We start from the raw sequence: 13,218 nt of genomic DNA on the forward strand, positions 1-13,218 counted from the left end.
TTTTGGATTTTCCATTTGATTTCATTAGGCTATTTGTTGATGTGTCAGTATAATGCTAGTTGAATCATAAAGGCTTTACAAAATGTTTTAATTTTGATGAGTTCCTTTTCATTGCTCATGCTATTTCATGGTTTTCCTAGATATTAACTTTGTAATCAACTTTCTACTTTCAGAAAAACTTGAAGGTATGTAAATTTATAAATTATGAGAATTTAATACTTAACTTACTGAAGTATATATTTTATATGCTCTTTATCTTCCTCCACTTCAAAAACACTGGAACACTAAGGCTGAAACTTCTCCTTCCAACCTTAATGTTTATTGATGCCATGTATTTTTGCTATGACTTTTAATAGCCCAGATGAAATTATTATTATTACTTCATGCTGTCAAATGTTTTAGCCTATATGCTTACTAATTTGCATCTTAGACTCTTCTTGCTAATTTAATTTCCTGTGTCTTTGTAAACTGTCTTTATTATTCTCTGGTTGTTTATATATTGTTCTTTGTATTTGGCATTTTATAGCTTACTGTGATTAGCTAGGTATAGATTTATTTTTATTAATCATTATTGAGATTGTTCTGGGCTTCCTGTACCTGAGGATTGGTATCTTTCATCAGTTATGAAAAATTCTTACCCAGTTTTTGTCTTAGCTTCATTCTCTCATTCTTTGTTTTTTTTTTCCTGAAGTATGATTAGGCATGTTAGACTTGTACACTCCATTCCTCATGTCTTTAACTCTTGCTTGTATTTTCCATTTCTTTGTCTCTCTGTATTGCACTTTATTTTTTTTACAGACCTTTCTGTTTACCAGGTCTTTCTTCAGCTGTGTCTAATCTGCAATTAAATATGTTCAATGGCTTTTAATTTCATTGATTTTACTTTTTATTTCTATAATTTTTTGACTGCTGTTGTTTTTTATCATTTTAATATTTCTTTATTCCTTAATATTATCCTCATTTTATATTCTGGGTCTGGTTTAAATATATAAAGTCTTCATGGACTTTCTGTTGCTTCTTGCTCATGGTGTTGTGTTTCCTTATATACTGTGGTTTTTATTGTCATCATCATTATTATTTATATTGTGAATTTGTATTTTCTTGGAATAAATTTATTTGCAAAAATTGAGGCCTGAATTTGAAGTGGATATTCAGAAAGGATCTACATTTGTTTCTGGCAGGGACCTGGAGATATTACTAGTCCAGGACCAATCTTAGCTAAATTTTTGGCTTGAGAATTTTTGGACCACGTACACAATATGAATTCAGGTGACAACCTATATGAGAGGATTTTAAAACTAGATTTTTTTTTTTTTTCTTTTCCAGGGTAGTTCAAAGTGCAACCAGACAGTCTTCCTTAACAGTCTTAGGAATGTGGTGAAGTTGGTGGGAGGAGCATAGTGGCATAGCTGTTTGAAGTTTTAGTCAAGGCAAAAGCCAGCTATTTTATCCAGCATTTTTATTTTTATCCAGCATTTTACTTGTTTTCAGATGGTGAATTGCTAAGGGTACTAGTCTGTCATACTTTAGAGAAAATAATGTTTTATACTGATACAGTTTATCAATATATAGTTGAAAAAAAAAAAACTATGAACCTCTTCTTTCCTCACTAAAGACATTACTGAAGAAAGTATTTTGAAGATAAATGCATTGGAATGCTTGCGTATGACAAAGTAAATGCTCTTTGTTAATATTAAGTAGTGCTGGGACTTCCCTGGTGGTCCAGTGGTTAAGACTCCACACTTCCACTACAGCGGGTGCAGGTTCGTTCCCTGGTCAGGGAACTAAGATCCCACATACTGCACGGGCGTGGCCAAACGGGGAAAAAAAAAAAAAAAAAAGATAAATACTGCTGAATTGAAACATCTATATGATCAAAGATTTAGAGTTAGTAAGTGTAGAAGAAATTGTTAAAAATGAGTGTTTAAAGTGTGGGCAATAACATTTTATTCTATTCTTATTTAATTCATGTAGAACAGACCTAATTTTCTTTGGCTTAAATTAGTAAGTGGATTTCTTGTATTTGGATAGTTAAGCATCATAATTTAGTGGAATTTTCCTATGGCAGATAAATGCACAAATCCACATTCTTATATTTTAGTGTGAAAATTACTTATCTGCTTCAGAGACCCCAAAAAGAAAAGTAATTCTGGTCATAATTACCAATCTATTTATGTGTGCCTTTGTATTTTAAGAAGTCTGGCACCTTATTACCACTTGTAATATATGTGAAGTCTGGTAAACACTTGTAATATATGGTCTGAATTCCAAGCAACCCAAGGATAAAATATAGTTTGTTTCATAAATGGAGACTTTAGTGATATTCTAGTTATTTAGCTAGTAGGAATATACTGATTGATGAAAGTCAAATAAAAATGATGGTAAAAGGTATACTTTTTTAAGTTCAAAGGGCATGCCATCTATAATATACTTGTCCCACTGCAAATAATTTATGTTTTTATATAAATCATTTTACCTAGGTATTTCTGTTTTGAGTAATTATTTCAATTTAGGTGAATGAACTGTAGGTAACCCATAATTTGGACTAATATTAATTATAATTGGTTAATGTACAGACTATGACATATTAAGCATTATACTAAATATCTATTTTAGTACACAAACATTAAACACTATATGAAACATATTCAACATTAAAAACCAATATAACATTATACAATAATAAATTTTTGGAAAGAAACATTTTGATGAATTTAGTTAGATATCTTAAAAAATCTTCATAATTTAAGTGAGGAAAAATTGGTGTCTTACATATCAACAAAATTGACATATGCAGAGCTGAGAAGAACAAATCTGTGAAGACCTCAGGTTTCTTCTTAGATTGTTGAAGGAAACTTTGATGGCAATGTTAATAATAGAAGTAGTAGTACTATATTATTATTAGCATGCACCTATAGCACCCCCAGGGATTGTTTTAAGTGCTTTACAAGAGGTAGCTACAGTTATTGTTCCTGTTTTATAAATAAAGAAACCGAGGCAGAGAGATATTAAGTGACTTGCCCAGGATCACATATCAAGGAAATGGTGGAGCTGAGATTGAAACCCAGTGTGGCTGTAGACCATGGGTGAGTAAAGGGCCAGATAGCAGGTATTTTTAGGCTTAACTCATAAGGTTTCTGTTGCCACTACTCAATTCTATTATCTAGTATGAAAGCAACCATAGTCAATATGTAAATATATGGGTGTGGTTCTGTTTGAATAATAATGTACTTATTGACAGTAATATTTAAATTTATGTAAATGTAAATGTAATTTTTACCTGTTAGGAAATATTATTCTCTTGGGTTTTTTGTTTTGTTTTGTTTGGGGGGGGGGTTGTTTGTTTTTGTCTTTGTTTTTTGTTTTTTTTTTTGCAGTACGCGGGCCTCTCACTGTTGTGGTCTGTCTCGTTGTGGAGCACAGGCTCCGGACGCACAGGCTCAGCGGCCATGGCTCACGGGCCCAGCCGCTCCACGGCATGTGGGATCTTCCCGGACCGGGCACGAACCCGTGTCCCCTGCATCGGCAGGCGGACTCAACCACTGCGCCACCAGGGAAGCCCGTCTTTGTTTTTTAACAGTTTAAATATGGCTAACTATTCTTATCTCATGTATTATACAACAACAGGACTTCCTGCTGTAGACTGCTATATATATTTTGGAGTCCTACCTTGTTCTATTGTGGACTCATTTACCCTGCATCTTGTAGAGTTTGCCTCCTTGAGCGCTAGACAATTTGATCTCTAAACATTTAGTTGATCCTTTACACTAGGCAATAGGAAATTCAACAGGTCTGAGACAAGAAGTTTCTACTTCTACATATACTCTAGGTTTTTCCCTTAGTGATTTCACTACTATGTAAATACTTGTTGACTTTCTTGAATCTTACCCTCAGGCAGAGTTAGCTAGACCATATTGTTTTATCATTATTTACTTATTTTGCATGTAGTTTTTCTCATTTTAATGTCATTATAATGGACTTGGGCCTTGTTATTGAGGTAGCTGATAGTGAGGCAAATAGAGATCTCTTGTAATGTTGGCTCCCCTTTCATGTTCACATAATACAGACATAATTCTGCATATTTAGATTATCTACAAGGTCATATTAATCTGCACATTCATCTCTAAATTTACTGCCATAGCATATTTTATTTCTACTAAAAACCTTTGTATCTCTTCCTCCTTCAGTAGAATTAAGTGGTCTACCAGTCAGTACTATGTATTCAATGTAATGATGCAATTTCTACCCCATTCTACCTAGTACAAAGTTAACACCTCCTTGTTTCAACATGTTATAATAGTGATATATGCAAAGTACAGTACTATGATAGTACAGAAGAATCACCTATGTATTAGTCTGGAGAGAAGGAAGGGAGTTTTTAGGCTAAGTTCCTAGGTGGAATTGTATAAATAGGTCTTGAGGAAGCAACAGATCTAAACACCTTTAAGCACACAGGAGTTTTAGGCTATGTAGGAAAGTTTGCTGCAATTTGAGCATGGAATTTGGTAATATCTATGTGTGTAAAAGTAGTTTTGGATCAGACATAAAGGATCTTATGTCAAAATAAGGAATCTGAATTTCCTCCTCTTCATCAGTGATCTCAAATACCTAAATAAAATAGAATGGGAATATAAGTAATAAATAAGTCAAGTAGGCAGTGTGCTGGGGAAATGGGAGACTGGCAAGTTGGAAGAGAGGTCCATGCCCTGACTAAAGGCAGTAGCTGCTCAGCTTATTTTGCTATGGAGAGATGCAAGCCCTGTGTTACAGGGGTTCCTCTTTATCAAGAGCTCAGAGAAATCTACATTTAATCTGAAATACCACAGTTTTTAAATATTGTAAACTAAAATATTTTAAAAAAATATTTGATCTATATAAACAAATGTGTCAGCTGAAGGTCTTTGTTTTAGATGGTAAACCTACACAGCAAGTGGTAAGTCTGTAAATAGATCATTCTGTGTTTTAGGAAGATAACAATGGCAGCCATGTTGAACATGGATTTTAGGTAAGTGTGGAATAGCAAGACAAGAGATAGGGTCTATTAGAAGTTTAAAGATGAGATAGATGTGAATTAATGCTTTATTAATAGGGATAGAGAAGATTCCAGAAGTACATTGATGGTGCTGTTTTATACTTATTGATGGTAAAATAAATACATAATGGTTGATAATGAAAAATAATTCTCCTTTTCATCCCTGACCCCTAGTTTCTTTTTCCCCTATGTAAAGGCAACTGTTTTTACCAGTTGGTTGCATATCCCTCTAGTAGTCTGGCAATATGCATTGGTGTACATATGCCTTCTACTCTCTCCCTTCCTTTATACCAGTGATAATGTAATGAATAGATTTCTCCATCTTTGTTTAACAATATATACTGGAATTTTCCCTTATCTATTCATATAGATGTAAATATATTCTCAATAATATTCTCATTAATATTTGTATTATATTTCACTTCAGGGGTATATTATAATTTAACCAGTCCCCTGTGGTAGACATTTAGTATGTTTCCATTGTTTTACTGCTACAAACCATCTGTGGATGCATATCCATATATATGTGTGTCTTTGAACTTATGTGTGTATTATTTGGAGGATTAAATTCTTATAAATGGAAATGGTAAGTCTAATGCTATGTGTGCTTTAAAAATTTTGTTGACTATTACTATGTTGCCTTTAAAAGTAGTACCACTTATCATCCCTCCAACTAGATAGCAGAGCCTATTTCTGTACTTCAGAGCCATCATGGGATATGTCAACATTTTTATTTTTGTAAATAAGATAGGAGAAATAAGATTTTTGTAAATGTAAATAACATTTCATCTTTATAATTTCACTTATTTAATTATAATAGAGAATCTTTTCATATTTGAAAAAAAATCTGCTTGCGTTTCTTTTCTGTGGTCTTCTCTCCCAGTTTTCTACTAGGTTGTTAACTGTTTTTTTTAAAAACAAAAATTACTTATATAAGCTTTTTAATTAAGGAAATCAGCAAAGATTCTCAGTGTATCATTTTGCTTTTGACTGCTTTTATGTGGTTTTGTTCTGTTGACATTTAAAAATTTTTAAGTAGTCAAATTTATAAATATATCAGTTTATGGAGTATGGTTACTGTACTGTATTTAGAAGGGTCTTTGTAATTATTGTGTAATACGTAGGTCTTTTATATAATTTTAAAATTCTCAGTTATATTCTACATTTGCATTTGTATTTAAAAAGTTGTCTTTATTAGTGATTTGCTTTGATTAAAGGCAAAAAGTAAAAAGACAAGAAATAACACATGTTGGCATGGATGCAGAGAAAAGGGAACCTTTGTACACTGTTAGTGGGAATGTAAATTGGTGCAGCCAGTCTGGAGGTTCCTCAAAAAATTAAAATTGGAACTATCATATGATCCAGCAATTCCACTTCAGTATTTATCCAAAGAAAATGAAAACACTAACTCAAAAAGACATATGCACCCCATGTTTATTGCAGCATTATTTACAAGAGCTGAGATGTGGAAACAACCTAAGTGTGTCCATCAGTGGATTAGTGGATAAAGAAGATGTGGTATATATACACAATCAAACGTTATTTAGCCATTAAAAAATGCAGTATTGCCATTTGTGACAGCGTGGATAAACCTTAAGGGCATTATGCTAAGTGAAATAAGTCAGATAAAGACAAATACTGTATGAGCTCACCTATATGTTGAATTTTAAGACAAAAAAAACCCCCAAAAAAGAACCCCCAAAATACTAAGGTCATAGATACAGAGAGCAGATTAGTCGTTGCCAGAGGTGGGGGGTGGGGAGTAGGCAGAATGCACAAAGCGAGACAAAAGGTACAGACTTCCAGTTATAAAGTAAATAAATCATGGAGATGTATTAATAATACACAGTATGGTGACTATAGTTAATAATACTATGTTGTGTATTTGAAAATTGCTAAGAGAATAAATCTTAAAAGTTCTCATCACAAGAAAAAAATTGCAACTATGTATGGTGATGGATGTTAACTAGACTTACTGTGATCATTTCACAATATATACAAATGTTGAATCATTATGTTGTACAGCTGACACTAATATATTGTTGTGTGTCAATTATGCCTCAAAAAAAGGTGCCAGAAGTGTTTAAAAAATACAACTTCAGGTATTCCTAGTTGAGTCTTCTAGGTTAATAAAATTTTTCAGGGATTCGTCATTGTGATACTTTAGGATTACTAAATAATATTAAATAATTTTTAATAGTTTTCCATGCTCATGATTAGGAAATAAGTTATATTTTTGCCTGTGTGAACTCATGAATTGTTAAAGGCACATAAAATACTTAGTAACAGTATTTTCCAAATAATTTATTTAAAAAGGAGGAACCACAGAGTTTGGACAACTTATCATAAATGGGATAATCAAGGTAAGCCTAGGGTTTGAGGATCATGTGTCATATATTAGGTATAAAATTGGTGATATTGCTATAATATAAATGTTGGCTGAGACTTTCATTGTGCCTCTTATATTTTTGGGTCAATTTTACCACCCCTTGTATCTCTTTGAAAAACAATCAGATTTTGAATTTTCTCTGGGGTCCATTGTATTGGGGTGAAGCTGGACTGTGTGCCCATTTTGAATCATTGTTATATGTATAGCCACACTTTTGCCACCTGGTATACCATTGCATTTTTTCTCCCACTGTGAACACTGGTAGACATAAGTAATGTAATTGTTCATTCTGTAGGTATAGAATTTCAGTGTATTTCTTTTTATTCTAATTTTACTGAAAACATAACATGAATCCTAAATGATCAATATAATTTTTCAAAGCCAACTATTTCAAAACTAAATATCTGATATTATATAACTGGTATCTCTTGAGACTTTTAAATTGGGGCAAAAATTCAGAGAAGCAATGAAAGTTATCATTCACTTATTCTTTCTAGGAGTTTCTTTGAGTTGCTGCTGTTCTTTGGAAGAGATGAGTTTTATGAAGAGCCCTTAAAGGATATTCTTGGATCATTCCAGGTAAAACAGTTTACTACTTACATTTTGTCTACATTTAAAACAGGCCTTTATTCCCCCCCTAAAAATAAGTATATTGATTATAAGCTTTTATATTTACTAAGGTGGCAATGCTTAAGATTCTGTTATGTTGGCAAAAAAGAAAGTTCTTAAAATTAATCTTTACCTGTACTTCTAAGCAATTCATACAGAGGATTCTAATTCCACATTTGCTAGACTAGAGCCTGCTGCCACCACCCTTATAGATTCCCAAGCGCATCTTGGACATATACTTGCTTTTTGTTGCTAAAGGCTTTTGTTCCAAAGCCCCATGTAGAACTCAGCCCTGGAAAAAGGACTCTTTTTGCCTAGACTAGAAGCAGACTGTTTGTCCCATGCCACTTTTTCCTTTGGTTGTCTCCTGATTTTCTCATCTGTTTTCTTAATAGCCTTCCCAAGATAGGAGGCAGATTTTTTTTTTTTTTTTTTTCCCATGCTCTATGAGTGAAGAGTAAATCCAGAAGGGAATGACAAAAGATCTAAGACCTCACCTGTAGATAAAAGAACATTTGATGTTTTTACCATTTTGTTGGGAAGCAATACGTAGTACTGTGGCTCACTGATGGGTCCTTGGCAGTCTCTCATTGCCTTTTGGGGTGGAATAAAGAAAGATGTACTTTGAGCTCCCCCTAGGGGTATAGTTGTTCAGACAACGTATTGCAATCTACCTTGAGGAAGGAAGTCATCAGAGTAACAGAAAAGTCATGCAGTGCTTTCTCTCACCTAGAATTTTTATTTCATGTTTATTAAAAGAACTTGTAGACTGAATTAAAACAGATTTTTATGAGTGATCACTCTGGTACATACATAAAATAGGAAAACTATAAGCAAACTTAATTGGCTAAGGTATATCTAAAACTTCTTCACATTCAGAAGCTTACTCTAGAATTGCTTTTCCTTTCCAGTCATCAGTGTCTATTTTTCTACACCATTTTGTCTTCAGTGGCATCAAAAGTGTTGGTGATGCAGCATTTCCTAAAATAATTAATAAAAGAACTCAAAGTCACGGGTACTGGGCTTTTAAAAGCTTAAGCTGGCTTTATAATAAGTTCTGTTTAATCAACTTTTGACTCCTGCTTCAGGGGTAGTGTTAAATTAGATTAATTACCCTATACCCTTCCTATACCATCTGATATCCAAGAGTTAAGAGAGTGCTCTGCTAGTCTCCTGGATTTTATTCTGCGTCACCAATATACCCTTTTGCAAGTTTTCATGTTGTCTCTGAATGTCCGTGCATGCAGAATGACAACTACATCATGACCATTACCAGGCTGACATGGATTCAAAGATAGCATTGAATGTAAAACATAATCTGATTTCAGAGTTATAAAAATATGAAAAAATGTATCTTAGAATCAGTGAAATCAGGTACATTATATTGAACTTTCTACTTTATCCATCCTTACATTCAGCAAGTGGTAAAAATACCTGTTCTCATGGAGCCTGCATTCTAATTAGAGTCTATATTCAAGTATTTAAAACTTCTTAATTTTCCATTCCATTTTTCCTTTGACACTTGTGTTCTTGGCAATCTATTCTTGAACTTTTACTTCAGCAAATATTTATTTAGTCCCCATTGTGTGCTAGGCGCTAAGCTCTGGAAAAACCAAAATAAGCAAAAACAAAAAAGCCCCTGCTATTGTGCAGTTTAATTCTGGCGTAGAGACACAAAGACAAGAAGTCAAACCTTTGTAAAGTAAGAGTATTTTAGAAAGTGACAAATGACTTTAGTGGGAACTGCTGAAGTGTTTTTAGAGTAGATGAGAGACAATACTTGACTTCTGTTTTAAATGTGTGAAATTATAGCATTTGTGAAGGGATATATCCTTTTTCTTTTCTTCTTGTGAACAGGGTTTCCATTCAGTTATCAAAATAATTAATCCCTCAAGGGAGAGTTCATGGTTTTGTATTGTTTTCTATCTCCTACTCAAATTCTAAAGCCCATCCCTTCTCCTGTTTGTTTTTAATCTCTGCATTTCCACTACTTTTGTTGCTTCTTCCTACTCTGAATTTTCTTGGGCCTCTAACTCCTGTCTCCTTGGAGAGATTTTACCTTCTGTTCCCATCTTAGCTTTATCTGGAGAATAGTCTTCCATTTTCTAACTGAACTGCTGCTGCTGGTGCTTTGCTGCTGGTGCTTCCCAGACATGTGCCCTAAGCGACCCAGGAAAGGCCAACACGTAGTCCATCATGTATACTCTTCTAAAACCTCACATTTGCTAAGTTTTGTGAATTCTCCAGGCTTTTGATTGACCTTTGATAATCCAGTGACAATCCCAATGTCACCTTTTGAATTTTTTAATACTTTGTACTAGTGCAAGCCCTAGTTCCCAAGTGGTACATTTCTATCCATCTTTCATACAGCTTAAGATCATGCTCTTTCTCCTCTACAAGAAGTAGGACAAACACAGCGCTGCTCATACTTTAATGTACATAAAGATCACCTGGGGATCTTGTTAAAGTCCAAGTTATGACTCAGTAGTTCTGGGGTGAGGCCTGAGAGTCTGCATCTCTAACCCGCTCTGAGGTGACGCTGATGGTGCCGTTCCCGGATCACGCTTTGGGTTAGCAAGGGTCTAACATTCTTTGCTGGGTTTGAGTTAATCGTTCATCTGTTCCCCCACCTACTCCCCTCCCATTTTCCAACTGTGAGTATCCCAGCTTGCCATTCTGTCATCTTAGGCAAGTTACATAATTTCTGTGTCAGTTTTATCATTTGTAAAATGGGGATAATGATCGTACTTGCTGTATATAGGTTCATCGGTTTGGCGTGGTTCTTAGAAAAATGATCAGGCTTAAGGCCTAAGGCAGGCCTGTAACCTGTCTGGTGAAATGTGTGAACTCTGAAGTCATACTGTTCGGATTTCTGTTTTTCACAGTGAGATCAAAACCTACCTCTTAAGCTTATTCTGTTCTCCATGAATTTAAGATTTCCTAAACCTTGAGTTGTTCAAGTAGAAATTATTAATTTTTCTTATCCACTGACTATATTTTTCCTCTGCTTTATTCCAAGAGGAAACTTCATTCTTAGAGCCAGATGTTCCATATACAGATAGTCCCCAACTTAACGATGGTTCAACTTACGATTTTTCAACTCTACAATGGTGTGAAAGCATACCATTCAGTAGAAACTGTACTTCAAATTTTGATCTTTTCCCAGGCTAGTGGTATGCCATATGATACTGTCTCATATGCTGGGCAGCTGCAGCAAGCAGCAGCTCCCCATAGCTCCCAGTTAGCCATGCCATCACAAGAGTAAACAACCAATACACTTAAAACCATTCTGTACCCAGACAACCATTCTGTTTCATTTTCAGTATAATCAGTAAATTACATGAGATGTTCAACATTTTATTATAAAATAGGCTTTGTGGTAGATGACGTTGCCCAACTGTAATGTAAGTGTTCTGAGCATTTTTAAGGTAGGCGTGGCTAAGCTATGATGTTTGGGAGGTTAGGTGTATTAAATGCATTTTCGACTTATATTTTCAACTTACGGTGGTTTATTGGGACTTAACCCCATTGTAAGTTGAGCAAGATCTATGCTGGCTTCTAAGACCTTGCTTACTTGGCACTTGGCTTCCAGTAACACTTCTTTACCTCAACACAAGAAGATGACACATTTCTTATATGATGCCCCTACCTCATTATTATTTTTAATCTGTTCATTGGTGAGCTTTCCATAGGCTCGTGATTGAATTCATACACACAAAAATCCATTAATTTAATTAAATATTTTAGATTCCTAATGAAATGACAAAAATAATATAAAATTTGGAAAAAATTCCTTGTAAATGCTGTTAACTAGGATGAGGACTTATTAACAGTCAATTAACTGAATGTGATTAAATAGGGAAATGAGAGAGAGAGATAAAAGAGAGACCTTCCAGTGCTATCCAGTAATACGCCACTTCCCCTACCAGCTTGTAACAGTAGGGGCTGGAGGAAATAGCAGGTGGTGGGGCATTTGGTATGTGACCAATCTCATTCTTGTTGGTGCTTCTTCAAAATGCACTAGGTGTGCAGCAGAACCAACAGAACAGGAATTGTGTTATACCTACATTAAAAATGGGATGTATGGCTCTGCATGAGAGCATTCCTTCCACTGAGAGAATGACTGTATGACCCAAACTAAATGCAGCCTGCCCCAATACCCAGAGGTCAGAAAGTTTTGTAAAGTTTTGTCTCCCACTGTAGCTTCCTCATAATTTACTGCCTCATGGGCCATTCATCTAACAAATCAAACTTATAAACTTTTACCTTCTCTGTTTGGGCTTGAAGGATTTGACAGAGACCTGTTTACCCTTTAGTAAAAGAGCTCTCTGTTCTAAATACTCTAGGTAAAGATGAATAAAGAGACTAACACCAGTTACCATCAGTTACATGGTAAGGTAAGACAGTTTTTAAAACAAGGATCAGTTATGTTCTTGCTGTGGTTGAGTCTGTGGTATCTTCCGTGAAACTGGAAGTGAAATTGTAAAGAAGGGACAACCTCAGGAATGTATGGAAGTAAAATATTGTATGGAGATGAAACTACTAAACTAAAAGTGTAGTGAAGGTGATCAACAGCAGATTAGCTCCAGGAAAATACAAATCAGTGAAGGAAATAATTTTTAAAAATTAATTTTCAATTCATAATTACATACAGCTGTGTCTTATTTCAGTTTTCAGGATAAAGAAAGATGCAGGACTTCTGTAGAACAAACAGAATTCTCACAAAGGAAAGAATAAAATCAGGTCTGCAGTGAACTTCATTGTAACAAATGCCAGAATACATAAATAATGTCTGGAGTTTTTAAAGGGAAAAATATTATTTAATAATACAGCTGCCAGGCCCTATAGTCTGTGAGAGAGGGCAACAGAAATAAATAGTCCAAATACTTGGAAAACAAACCAGCTACATCTTTTATCAGGAAAACAAATAAAAGAAGTATGCCAGCTGATTTAGAAGTGATCAAAACAAAGAATTTACACAGAGTTGTTACAGAAAAAAAATAGGACTGACCTGAAGAAACAAGTAAAAATTAGCACACTATTGTTAATATCGTTATTATGAAAATCCTATTAATATCAGAAATGATTCCAAAAAAAGAAAATACAAGTTATAAATAAAAGTACACACACAATAATCAGGAACTAAAATCTCAGATTATGTTATTGATTGGATGGAGGTAAGGAAGAT

This window comes from Lipotes vexillifer, unplaced genomic scaffold (assembly GCF_000442215.2).
Source record: "Lipotes vexillifer unplaced genomic scaffold, Lipotes_vexillifer_v1.1 scaffold598, whole genome shotgun sequence".
Lineage (NCBI taxonomy): Eukaryota > Metazoa > Chordata > Mammalia > Artiodactyla > Lipotidae > Lipotes > Lipotes vexillifer.